An 11480-nucleotide genomic window follows, 5' to 3' on the forward strand; every position below is an offset into this window, starting at 1 on the left:
TTTGTGTTATGAAAATTAAGGGAAACTATATACTTATTAGTAAAAACAATTACTTGCAAGTAAAACAACTTTTGGTTAGCCGTAAAGTGTTAGGGAGCTGAATAGATTATCCAAGGTAAGCAACCAACTTATTTTTCTCTTCAGAACACCACACAGAAGTGCTGTGTAGCTGATATGATAGCGAGAAAGTGTTAAATGGTCTTGTTTAAAGAACCGAAACACTTATTCTTGGTAAGAAAATATACACACTCTTGTTGGTAATAATTCACAGCTAACTGAAAGGCTCATTTTTTTCCAAAACAAAAGCGAATCATCATCAAATTGATATTTCGTCTCTCCCCTTCACGTCATTGTCAATATTTAGGTCAGGGTGATTCTGACTGATTCAGTGTCTCGTTTCGTATTAGCGCATAAATTGAGCAGTTTTCAACGCAGAACATGATGTGATGTTGAGAACTTGGGTAGTTCATTCTGCGAATAAAATTTGTATTTAACAGTTTTTCTTCCTGATATGTCTATCATAGCATCACATATTTTGTGTTAATTTAGAATACGATAGAACAATGCAAGCAACATGAGTTCACGTAACAATAATGAAGAGTTATGAAAATCATCGTCATATCATCTGATGGCCAAAACAGGCGAATTATTGTGTTAAAACAGCCTCCTCGATAACTTTGTGTTGACGCCATTGCCTTGTAATCAAGGAGTTACGGGTTCGATCGGAGCCTCCGAGACATCTAATTTACTTTCTAGTCACAGTAGAGGAATATTCACTTAATTCTTCAAGCTATGTTCCGGTTTACAAAAATTACGATCTTGATGATATACATCAAGTGAAAGAAATATAATGTTAGTACATCAATGGAATTTTACGACTTCGTTCAATTATAATAACCTATTTCACAAATACATTGTGGATAATTTTGTACCTTTGTACTCAGCAATGGATGTTATATTTTCTCTGTCGATTATTTTTGTCAAAGACAGGAAGAAATCTTTATGATTATTGCGATGTAGTTAGCGAACTGTAAAAAATGTGTTCTTGTCTTATCAGCTTTTAAGGTAATTGGAAATGTAGAACGAAAATCTGTAGACAAGTTGCTAGAGTGAAAATCTACTAGTTTATAAAGAATCTGAATAACGATTCGTTTCGTACACTTGCACAGTCAGTCATTGTCATTTCATGTAACATATTTGCTTTATTTCAATTTATACTCTGTATAAAAGTAGGAGAGCGAGATCTTATCTCAACCTGTTCTAAATATCCCAAGTACAAGAGGAAAATATAAATATGAACTTATACGTCAGCATGGTACGATTTCAATACATGTCCAGGTACAGTTACAAGTAAATTGTCCTTGTTAGGGATGAATGAAATACACGCTGATATTCCTAAAACTTACACCGCGTCCTGAAAAACAACTTGTCTCTTGATTTTTACCTTATGTAACTTGTCTATCGAAAAGGGATATAATTATAAGGATTTTAGAATACGAATTTCTTCTAACAATATTCTCATGATAGATCATGAGGTTTATTGTGTTCTGCCTTTTGCTTTGGACTTCTTAATTAAAGTAAGTAGCTTGCATTAATATTTCAATTTTCCGTGTGATCGTAAATCCATTTTCATAGGCTTTAATTACTGTTAGATAATTTAAGGTTAGTGTTCTTAGCATCCAGGTATTTCGAATAGGTTAGGCTAGTACGGTTGCTGCATTAGTATGTGTACGCTTTCTGTCTTTGCTTGATGTAAAATTTGTAATACGATAAATGATTTTAAAAGATTGTAACCTTCAACTAAACCAGTGAAACCTGTGCAGCCAAATGCTCGTATTTACCGATTTCTAGAAAATTAAAATTGTATTCAAGTTACACACGGGAATTCAGTTTCCATAGTTGGAAAGTTTATTTAATACTAAATTCCAATCTTACAAGCCCTTTCCTCAACCTAACTTTTACAAAATGATCTAGCATGCATAAGTTGAATCGTAAGTGTTTATTCCACAGCAATTCAATAGCAATTATATTATATATTAACGATGATAATTCTTTACGAATTTGGAGTAAGTAGCTATCAATGTAGGATCAAATTTTATCTCTATCGCATTTTTTGCCCTTGGCAATTTGAAAAATAAAGGTGGATTATGCAGAACGGTAAGGATTGGATTTTACTTTTATCAACATTATTCACGTATTTTGTAATGCCGTATAATATTTGAAATGTTCTTGAGGTGAAAGCAACGTTCTGAATGAATAAGAAAGGACGATTCAGTCAGAAAAATAAACATTATACTCTTATAATGCTTCCCCTGTGCTTAGCACCACGCCATGAAGGCGTATAGGGGGTGTGGGGGTAACGCCCCACACTTTCTTGATCCGGTCGTGAGTGGGGGGTGATGTGATCAGCATCACGCCCCTGACCGCCTTTACCCCCCAGGGTTTCCCCCAGGTACCCATGTTATTCGACGCTGGGTGGACGCCGGGGCCGCTTCCATCGTTAGAAAAGTTCCCGGATTTGAACCGGCCGGGGATCGAACCCGAGACCTTTAGCATGGTAGTCAGACTCATTACCGACTGAGAAATGCCATACATTGACTATAGTTGACTAGTCCTGTGACGTCACGGAAGCTGGTGTGAGGCTCGTATATAAGTATCTCGGAGGCCCCGGTTCGATACCTGGTGGAGATATATAGTAGCTTGCTTCCCACTTTAAACTATTAATACAGTCTCGATGAGCTTATCTGTGCATAAAATGGACTTCAAATAAACCTCAACGCTCATGCGACGTCAATACCAAATAATGTAAGTGTAAAAATAACTTATATTATTTATTCATTATAGTGGAAGTGCTCGATAAACGTGAATAATGGAAACACAGAATCATTTCATAATATTAATGATTGCTGAGTAAATTTGATTGAAAGCATGTGGACAGAAATACTATTTTTCTTTTTCTTTCCTAATTTGTGGCGATGGAAATAGGTATATATATATAGATATCTTGAAGTTATGAGTTAGACAATTGCTTTTATTTCAAAAGCAAAAAATATACCACAATAATTGTTGAACCATCTTATAATTATTACAAGCATGATTAGATACAATATTTCGGTACTCCTCTATGTACATCCACTGGTAAATGTACCTCGTTTGTGGTTTAGGTAACTTTATGGAAACATTCTCTCAACTTGAGCAAAAAATAGTAATTAAATACAACGTGTCTTTTGAATATCATAATAATGTTATATTACACAAATATACTCGTAGAGAATTAAACATTTGTACACGATATAAAATACGAGGCACATGTCAAAAATAGGGCCGATAATTTTTCACGGGGGGTTGGCAACACTGATGAAATTGAGCATGCGCAGGAGCATGCCCTAGTATTCTGTTCTTGCAACAGAGATAGAATCGTCAGAGTGGGGTTGCGTGCGTGCGAGTAGCAGTAAGGTGAAATAGCTGCCGTAATACAAAATCCCGCCAAATGTGAAGTGAGATCTGTCATACGATTTCTGAACGCCAAAGGTCAGAATGCAGCTGACATCCATCGGGAATTGTGTGTCATTTATGGACCGACAGTGATGAGTGAAGGGAAGGTCAGGCAATGGTGCAGAGAGTTTCGGGAAGGACTTCAAATGTCCATGACGATGAGAGTAGCGGAAGGCCTAGTGTTCAGATGTACGATCTGGTGGAACGCGTTAACAAGAAAGTGCGTTCCAATCGCCGGTTGACAATACCTGAACTCGCCAAAGAGTTTCCAGAAGTGTTTGCGAAAACAGTGCATCGAATTGTGACTGACAACCTGGGGTATCACAAACTGTGTGCGAGGTGGGTACCAAAAATGCTGACAGACGCTCACGAAAGCAAAGAAGGACAGCTGCACGTGATTTTTTGGCCCTCTGGGGAGAGAATGGGGATGACCTGTTTTCGCACATAGTGACGGGGCATGAAACGTACGCCACTGAGGAGCCGAAGCAGCAGTCAATGAATTGGCGGAACTCTGGTTCTCCTAAAGCGAAGAAATTCAAACAAACACCATCAGTTCACAAAATCATGGCAACCGTGTTTTGGGACCAAAAGGGTGTGATTTTTGTGGAATTCTTGGAACCAGAACGAACAATTACAGCAGAGGTGTATTGCGAAACACTGAATAATCTACGACGTGCCATCCAAAATTGGCGGAGAGGAATGCTACGCTCTTGAATTTTTCTGATTCATGACAACGCCCGCCCATACACAGCTGCTCGTACTGTTGAGACAATTGAAATATTTCGATGGGAACTATTCAATCATCCCCCTTACAGCCCCGACCATGCCCCCAGTGATTTCTTTCTTTTTCTTCACCTGAAAAAGTGGCTTGCATCGAAGTGTTTCAACGATAGTGACATGCTCAAGACATCAGTTCTGGAGTGGCTGCACTCTCAGGCGGCAGATTTTTACGCAGAGGGTATATGGAAGCTTGTGCCACGCAATCAGAAATGTCTGGAGGTAAATGGTGACTACGTCAAAAAATAACTAAGGTATGTACTTGTTTATCAATCACAATAAATTTCTTCTCCTATAATTTTCTTGTTTCTTAAAAAATATCGACCTGTTTTTTACATGCGCCTCGTACAACTTCTAGATCCAATAGAAAGCCAATAAACTTTGCTTTCAAATTAATATAGGCTATCTATTTTCTTATTGCAGCACGACCTTGTCATTTGTATTTTCTTCTGCCTCATCCATAGACTTAGACATTCTGATGTTAGACTAATTGCACTAAAAAATAGTCCCATAAATAATACATAAAATGCTGTTTGAAGATGAGGCAATGTTAGTGATACCACGTGATTAGTACTTCTACCCATAGATTCTTTCTTCTCATACTCGTTTCTCCACTTACATATTAAACCAGAAGAAGATAATCTCTCTATTATTACATTAACTCTTGAAAGGTAAGGAGAAGTTTTGGGTACGACAAAGGTTCTGAAACTTAAACCTACTCTTTCTATTGCATGATGTAACGATTCTCTACCTTGAGGCGTTGCTATGTTGTTCATTATAGCTTGCACCATGAATTGTGTATAGTATAAAATTGAATCCCTTCTGTATGCGATACGCATGACTATTTCGGTAACATTTTGAACAATTTGAGCTCTCAAGCTTAAGGCTTTCAACCTGGGATCTTCGTACCTTTTTAATTCCTTATAGTGACTCGCCACTAAAATAATGGGCAAATTAGATTCGTATACATCGTCCAAAGTGTTTATGTCAGCATAATAGTTGTCTGTGGTCATGTGAGTTAATAGTTTCCCCATATAAATAGAATTCATTATTGCGAAAAACATGGAACTCATAATGAATATTGTTCTTAGTATTCTTCTTCTTGGGAAACGCGGAACGGGCGTTTGAACGACAAGACGAAGAATGTAAAATACACTGGTTGTTATACTTGGCATGCTCTGTCTTGCAATAAGGCTTTGGGCAAATCTCTCACAAACAAACGCAAAGACAGACACCAGAATCAGAGAGACCCACAGATTTGCCTTGAAAGGTAGGAATAAGACCAACCATTTTGGGTAAAGGAGTGCCTTCGGTGTCAGAAAGACGGAAGAATCAAATATGAACACTTCGGTGTAATCGACAACCTTATACCTGCTCAAACTTAAGCTGCGTGGCCCAGCGCTGATATCTGAGAATGATGTGATCACTTCTCCAAGCGGACCCATCCAGGTCCCATTAGTATGTTTTATGTTGAGGAGCCTATCGTGGAATTTTTTCACAAGCACTGGAGTGAAGTTCATGCTCTTCACTATAACGCTTAGCAATTGTCCAGGATACCCTGAAATATTTAGTTTACCGTTCACTTCCAGGAATGACCAGAAGTATGGCAGAATATTCACTTCACTTATTCGAAGTGGATATCCTTTCACATTCTCCAGCTTCTCGTTAAATATAGTTTCCTGTTTGTTCTTTGGCCTTACAAGTATTGCTAGCTCAGTAAAATTAGATTCCTCACTGTTGGTTGATATGAATGGGTTGTAAGATATAACAGCAATGGAGTTATTACCATCATGTTCCGACTGAGCATCAGTGAGCTGTGTTATGAGTTCAACGTTCAAAATCTTATGTTCCCACAGTATTTGAAATATCGATCTTATATCCGCTCCAGATGTATTTAGCTTTGTAATCACAAATATGAATTTTCCTCGTGAATTCCAATAGGACAAACTAGGAGCTTGTTTAAGTATGTAGACAAGGAACTCGACGCTGCTTAAAAACACAAGAAAGCAATTGCTTTTACTAACTTTTGGTGTTTCATTATGCACAAAGTTCATTTTGCCATCCACGGTAGACGAAGCATGGACTACAAGAGGTAAACTACATCCTTTGTAAAAATGTTCGTTTATCATGTTAATGTCTCGATCAGTTGAAGCAATTACAATTAATTGACGTTCACTGAAAAAATGTCTTGCACATATTTCGTATGCAGCATATAAAGATTGCTGGGCATCCTTCTCATTGTTGAATAATGAATCTAACAGGGTTGTTTTACTATAACATAAAGGGATCAATGTGCTTAGTAATAATAGGTTACTCTGGAAATCCAACATCTGATTTTTGCACAACCAATTAACGCCACTATTCCTCAAGATGGCTAACGCAATGTTCAACAGCATCTGAAAAGTAAATAGAACAAATGTTGAAAGTCGCACAGTACAAGACTATGTATGTTTAAAATGTATGCTATTATAATATCTGTGTCAAGTCCATAAAGGACACAAATAACAATACAACACCTCACAAATATTAGTATGCTTGATTACAAGTTATTGTGGAATTCACAATAGTGTATTAGTAATAACTTCAAATTCATCACAATGTCTTTATCTTCCTGCAAATGTTTTAAATTTCTTCACTGCATTTTAATTATATCTGCTCGAAGATTTGAAGTTTTGTTTTAAATCCAGTTTTTTCACAGATAGGTTAATCATCTGGGCTGGACTTACATTTTAAAGTGGGATCCGAAACATCATGTGCCTCGACCGTGTATTGAACCTGGGACCCTTTGATTACAAAGCGGTGACGTTACCACTAAGCCATTGGGGAGGCCCACGTATTCATCGAAACTTTCCTTATAATATTCTTCTAAGACTGACATGGCGACTTACATTGTTGTTAACTGAATAAGGAAACTCATTTTAGAGCAGAATGCTTCTCTTTCTTCTTTGAAGATAGATTATAATTAAACTATAGAAACATAGCGTGCTGTCACAGTGTCAAAAGTTGACATTTTGTTGTCCGACTATCGTGACACGTTAGAACACTTGGAATGTGTAAAATACGCTATGCAAACATAGCAGAGATCGAATCGCGAATTCCGTTAATCTATCAGTTCCTTTGTGTAATTATTGAGGAAATAACACAGGGACGCAAATTAAATTCAATTTAATGTTGTTTTTTGTTTAATAGGTGAACTTTATTATTCGTGCCATGCTGATCACGAATATGAAATTCGCTTTTCTCTATCACGCAAGGTTTTCTTACAAATCAAATTTCAAACTTTGGGCTTTGTCCAATATTGCATACTGTTTTATTATAATTTTTCTTTTCTTCAATCAGAATAAGTAGCTTATCACACTAAACGCATCAACATGTTTATTTTAAAATGAATATAGACAGACACAAAGGACCCATATAATATAGAAAACAACATATAGCAGTATATAATATGCACACAAGAAAATCATTACACAATACATATTTTTCAGTTCTGTTTAGCACGCTTTCTTTTGTAAGCTTTTCTAACTTTCTTGTGATTTTCTTCTGGTGTTTCTCTGTACAATGCCCAACAGTAGTCAGCCATCATGTTAACACTCCAATGTCCTTGATACCTTTTCTCCATATCCCTCATGTCCTGATGGAACCGTTCGCCTTGTTCCTCACTTAATTCACAGAGATTTTGTGGAAAGATATCAAGGTGTGAATGCAAAAAAATGTAATTTGAGATTCATGTTGCAACCCAGCTCTTGAAATTTAAGTAACATATTCTCAACAACTTCTCTGTAATCAGGACTCTTGTGGTTCCCCAAGAAGTTCAACACTACACTTTTAAATGCTATCCAAGCATCTCTTTCAGCTACAGTCATTGTTTCCTCGAAGTCTTTATCATTCATTAATTTCCTAATGTCTGATCCAACAAAAACACCTTCTTTCACTTTGCAGTATGACAGGGAAACATTGTCCTTCCTTGTTAAGTGCCTTCACAAATTGTTTAATCAGCCCTAATTTGATATGAAGAGGAGGAAGTACAACTTTCTCAGGACTGACTAAATGTTGTTGTACGATGTTTTTTGAACCCGGGTTCAACGTTTTCCGTATTGGCCATTCTTTTTCTTTCCCAGTGGTAATATCGTGCCCTACTATCCCACTCACAGATGTAACATGGCATTTTCGTATATCCACATTGTAGTCCAAGTAAAATGCTCAAAACTTTAAGATCACCACAAACCAACTAACCATGGTCCTCATATTTAATTTTATTAAGAACAAGTTGCATATTGCTGTAGGTTTCTTTTAGTGACACAGAATGAGCAATATTACATATTCCATTATGTAACAGAACAAATTTTAAACTTCTTTTGTTCGAGTCAATGAATAGCCTCCAATCAGTTCAAAGACAAGGAAAATTTAACTTAGTCAGCAAACTGGACACATCACAACAAAACACGAGAGAATCTTTTTTCGAGAAATAAGGCACAAACTCTTTTTCTCGGTGTCTGTACCAGGAAAATGTTGTTCCACGAGCCAGCAAGTTCGTCTCGTTAAGTCTGGAACCAAGAAGCTCAGCTGATTCTTTAGATAAATTTAGGTCTCTAACTAAATCATTGAGTTCGCTTTGAGTGAACGGTATAGGGTCACGAGATCCGTGGGGGGGGGGGGGGTCATAAATGTCATCTTCCATTTCACTTCCTTCCACTGAATCACTTAGTGAACCAGGATCACTTACACACTCAGACTTGATGGAGGTGTCGGTACAGGCAAGTCTGGACCGTGCAACACAGGTCTCATTGCAGAGGGAATATTGGGATACACTATCCTCTTCTTGTTTCTAAAAACTGCTAAAGAGATAGGTTTGGAAGTTAACAAAGAGAAAACTAAATATATGCTTACAGGCCGAAACCACGTGTTAGGTAATAATCAAAATCTAATTATTGATAACAACTCGTTTGAACCAGTTTCCAAATTCAAATACTTAGGAGTAATATTAACAAATGAAAATTATATTAAAGAGGAAATAAAAAGTAGGCTTAATTCAGGAAATGCATGTTACTTCTCTCTTCATAAACTTTTGTCTTCTCGTTTAATATCTAAGAAACTGAAAGTTAAAATATACAAAACAGTAATTTTGCCTGTAGTATTATATGCATGTGAAACTTGGTCCCTTACATTGAAAGAGGAACGTAAATTGAGAGTATTTGAAAATAAGATCCTTAGGAAAATATTTGGACCTAAAAGGGATGAGGAGACAGGTGAGTGGAGAAGGTTACATAATTTAGAACTACATAATTTGTATTCATGTCCAGATATTATTAGAATAATTAAATCAAGAAGACTTAGGTGGGCAGGCCATGTGGCACGAATGGGAGAGGAACGAGGAGTTTACAGGATTCTTGTTGGGAAACCTGATGGTAAGAGACCTGTAGGAAGGCCAAGACGAAGATGGAGGGACAACGTTGAGATGGACCTAAGGGAAATCGGTAGGGATGGAAAAGAGTATATAGAACTTGCTCAAAATAGGGAAACATGGAAGGCCTGTGTTGCTGCAGCCATGAACCTTCGGGTTTAAGAAGGCTAGAGAGTTAGTTAGTTAGTTCTTGTTTCTAATATTTCGACCTACAATTTCACAGGAACAGAAGTAACAATCATTGCTGTGATCCTGAGGCTCCCTCCACACCATGGGTATTGCAAATGCCATAGATGGCCGCTTTCCCGTGCTCCAGTTTCGTAACACATGATCTACATACCTTGTGTGGGGCCCACGATTTATCTTGATCTCCTAGTTTCATTTTAAAGTATGCGTAATATGCTCTTCTTACAAAATCTGTAATTTCCTGTCTCTGTACCCGGGGAACAAATTCACCGCAGATGTAGCAAAACATATCTGGGCTATTCAGACAACCACGAGATGCCATGGCCACACCATGCAAATTAGGACTTTTGAGAGTTACATATAAAATTAATTTCAAATGATATATCAATGTTTTATATAGTATTATTTTCAGCATTTAGGCAAGAAACATATTAATCAATTTAAATAAAACAAAACTTCTCTGTATTTAAAGCTTGTTCGTCTTTATTACTTGTTGAATAATTTTGAAACGTACCAGTGACATCTAGCGACAATCACTTCAATTACACTGAAACGTGCATACCACAACCCACATATAAAAATCGTGAATTGTAAAAAATTCTTGCGTGATGTGAGAAAACTAATTCCAGTTTCAGCATCAGCAAGTTCAAATACATGTAAAACACGCAAAATTATAAAAACAACAGAACCCATGCGGCCCTGTGTAATCAATGTACAGACGGCGGCAAATGTATGGCCAGTCAAATTGTTCACTATTATTTTCATTTTATTGTTTATATATCGTGTGCGTTTCCAGAAGATGGAATTGTACTGATGTTTGAGCAAACATATTAACATGGCGGTGAACAATTTAGCTGCTATTACATTTGTCAACGTCTGTACCAGAAATGTCCACAGAATAATAATGGACGTACTTCATCAACATATATCTTGATGTTTGACTTTCACGAGTACGAAAACATTGTTGCTGACAATCCATCAGTACCAATGGACTACCCCAACGAATTTTAAAGTGCGCTATAGATAAGACAAGAAAAATATGTACATGGTAATTGGGAGCTCTTTCGCAGTCATTAGTTATCCTCCAGAGAATAATACGAGGACTATCCAGAAAGTAACTCACGTTTTGGAATAAAAAGAAGACAAGTGAAAGTAGACATCTTTCATTATATGTATACATTTTGAAGGGACACTCTTACACTACTTTTCAACATAGTCGTCGTACAAGTTTAGGCACTTATCATAGCGATGACAAGCTTATAAAGTCAATTGTCATAAAAGTTGGCACCTGTGACTTCAACCATTTCTACACACCAGCCTGAAGGTCTGCGTCGTCATCAAAGCGCTGCTTTGGTAGCAAGGTCTTCATGTGGGGAAACAAGTGGTAGTCACTTGGTGCGAGTTCCGGTCTATATGGCGGATGGTCGAAAACCTCCCAATGAAAGGCCTGTAAAAGTTCCTACGTCCGGTTGGCCGAGTGCGGGCGGGCATTGTCATGAAACGGCGATTTTCACGAATCTTGTCATTAATTTTTGCGACCAGTTCATCTGTCACAATGCTCGGTCGCCCACTTCGGTCTTCATCGTGAACGTTTGTGCGGCCATCTTTAAACATGAGG

Source organism: Lepisma saccharinum, unplaced genomic scaffold (assembly GCF_977018435.1).
Source record: "Lepisma saccharinum unplaced genomic scaffold, izLepSacc3.1 HAP1_SCAFFOLD_534, whole genome shotgun sequence".
Lineage (NCBI taxonomy): Eukaryota > Metazoa > Arthropoda > Insecta > Zygentoma > Lepismatidae > Lepisma > Lepisma saccharinum.